This window comes from Natator depressus, chromosome 28, assembly GCF_965152275.1.
Source record: "Natator depressus isolate rNatDep1 chromosome 28, rNatDep2.hap1, whole genome shotgun sequence".
NCBI classification, from domain to species: Eukaryota; Metazoa; Chordata; order Testudines; family Cheloniidae; genus Natator; species Natator depressus.
In genome coordinates this window covers 10,968,053-10,970,552 of record NC_134261.1, presented here as the reverse complement: position 1 = coordinate 10,970,552, position 2,500 = coordinate 10,968,053, and the positions used below count along the sequence as shown (strand labels likewise).

The 2,500-nt window shown below is 63.4% G+C and overlaps 1 non-coding gene across 1 annotated transcript; it reads right to left on the bottom strand.

Moving 5' to 3' along the window:
• Positions 1-1,502: 1,502 nt before the first annotated feature.
• Positions 1,503-1,621, bottom strand: LOC141979795 (5S ribosomal RNA). The gene has a single exon (XR_012637187.1). It is a non-coding gene; the product is annotated as a 5S ribosomal RNA (ribosomal RNA).
• Positions 1,622-2,500: the final 879 nt, after the last annotated feature.

The following is a 2,500-nucleotide window of genomic DNA, read 5'->3' as shown; positions in this document are numbered from 1 at the left end:
AATGTATGGGGTTGACCTGCTGGCCGCTTTCCTTCCCGGCCACCAGGTCAACCCGCTGAATGTATGGGGTTGACCTGCTGGCCGCTTTTCTTCCCGGCCACCAGGTCAACCCGCTGAATGTATGGGGTTGACCTGCTGGCCGCTTTCCTTCCCGGCCACCAGGTCAACCCGCTGAATGTATGGGGTTGACCTGCTGGCCGCTTTCCTTCCCGGCCACCAGGTCAACCCGCTGAATGTATGGGGTTGACCTGCTGGCCGCTTTCCTTCCCGGCCACCAGGTCAACCCGCTGAATGTATGGGGTTGACCTGCTGGCCGCTTTCCTTCCCGGCCACCAGGTCAACCCGCTGAATGTATGGGGTTGACCTGCTGGCCGCTTTCCTTCCCGGCCACCAGGTCAACCCGCTGAATGTATGGGGTTGACCTGCTGGCCGCTTTCCTTCCCGGCCACCAGGTCAACCCGCTGAATGTATGGGGTTGACCTGCTGGCCGCTTTCCTTCCCGGCCACCAGGTCAACCCGCTGAATGTATGGGGTTGACCTGCTGGCCGCTTTCCTTCCCGGCCACCAGGTCAACCCGCTGAATGTATGGGGTTGACCTGCTGGCCGCTTTCCTTCCCGGCCACCAGGTCAACCCGCTGAAAGTATGGGGTTGACCTGGTGGCCGCTTTCCTTCCCGGCCACCAGGTCAACCCGCTGAAAGTATGGGGTTGACCTGGTGGCCGCTTTCCTTCCCGGCCACCAGGTCAACCCGCTGCCGGCATGGGGTTGACCTGCTGGCCGCAGAGGGGCAGGCTCCGGGTTGACCTGGTGGCCGGACGGGGATTAAGCCCCGGCTCGGAGCAGGGCAAGCCCGGGCGGAGGGGGGTCCGCTTGGCCCCTGCCCGCGGGGGCAGGCTCCGGGTTGACCTGGTGGCCGGTTTGCTTTCGGGCCACCAGGTCAACCCGCTGAATGTATGGGGTTGACCTGCTGGCCGCTTTCCTTCCCGGCCACCAGGTCAACCCGCTGAATGTATGGGGTTGACCTGCTGGCCGCTTTCCTTCCCGGCCACCAGGTCAACCCGCTGAATGTATGGGGTTGACCTGCTGGCCGCTTTCCTTCCCGGCCACCAGGTCAACCCGCTGAATGTATGGGGTTGACCTGCTGGCCGCTTTCCTTCCCGGCCACCAGGTCAACCCGCTGAATGTATGGGGTTGACCTGCTGGCCGCTTTCCTTCCCGGCCACCAGGTCAACCCGCTGAAAGTATGGGGTTGACCTGCTGGCCGCTTTCCTTCCCGTCCACCAGGTCAACCCGCTGAATGTATGGGGTTGACCTGCTGGCCGCTCTGCTTCCCGGCCACCAGGTCAACCCCCTGCCGGTATGGGGTTGACCTGCTGGCCGCAGAGGGGCAGGCTCCGGGTTGACCTGGTGGCCGGCAGGGACTTCAGCCCCAGGGCCCCTGGCAGGGCGACCCTGCCCTTGTTCCCCAGAAAAGGAGAGAGCTGGCTCGCAGCGGGAAAAGCTGCCTACGGCACCTGGGATTCCCAGGCGGTCACCCATCCAAGTACTAGCCAGGCCCGGGACGGTTTACCTTCCGAGATCGGACGGGATCGGGGGCCTTCCGTCCGGTATGGCCGTAGGCACTCGGCTCCGGTCCGCCTCGTCCCCTTTCCCTTACTGACTCCCCTGCCTCGGGTGGGCCCGATCCTTTTTTCCGTTTTTTTTTTTCGCTCCGGAGGCTTCATGAGCCCACCCCCAACACCCCTTTGGGGGTCGGTGAAAATTTTTTTTTCAGACTTCCAGGGGCCCGATCCTGGCCGCGGGCACCCGGCTCCGGGCACCCGGCTCCGGGCCGCCTCGTCCCCTTTCCCTTACTGACTCCGCTGCCTCGGGTGGGCCCGATCCTTTTTTCCGTTTTTTTTTTTCCGCTCCGGAGGCTTCGTGAGCCCCCCCCAACACCACTTTGGGGGTCGGTGAAAAAATTTTTTTCAGACTTCCAGGGGCCCGATCCTGGCCGCGGGCACCCGGCTCCGGGCACCCGGCTCCGGGCCGCCTCGTCCCCTTTCCCTTACTGACTCCCCTGCCTCGGGTGGGCCCGATCCTTTTTTCCGTTTTTTTTTTTTCGCTCCGGAGGCTTTATGAGCCCCCCCCAATACCACTTTGGGGGTCGGTGAAAAAAATTTTTCAGACTTCCAGGGGCCCGATCCTGGCCGCCGGCACCCGGCTCCGGGCCGCCTCGTCCCCTTTCCCTTACTGACTCCCCTGCCTCGGGTGGGCCCGATCCTTTTTTCCGTTTTTTTTTTTTTCCGCTCCGGAGGCTTTATGAGGCCCCCCCTAACCGTTTTTGGGGTCGGTGAAAATTTTTAGTCAGACTTCCAGGGGCCCGATCCTGGCCGCGGCTTCGCAGGCTGGCCTGGGGGGGGGGGGCATCTCTAGCTCCGGCCGCGGACGGCGAGACGCTCGGCCACCAGGTCAGCCCGGAGGAAAAGGCTGAAAAAAATGTCTAAGTCCCCCCGGGACA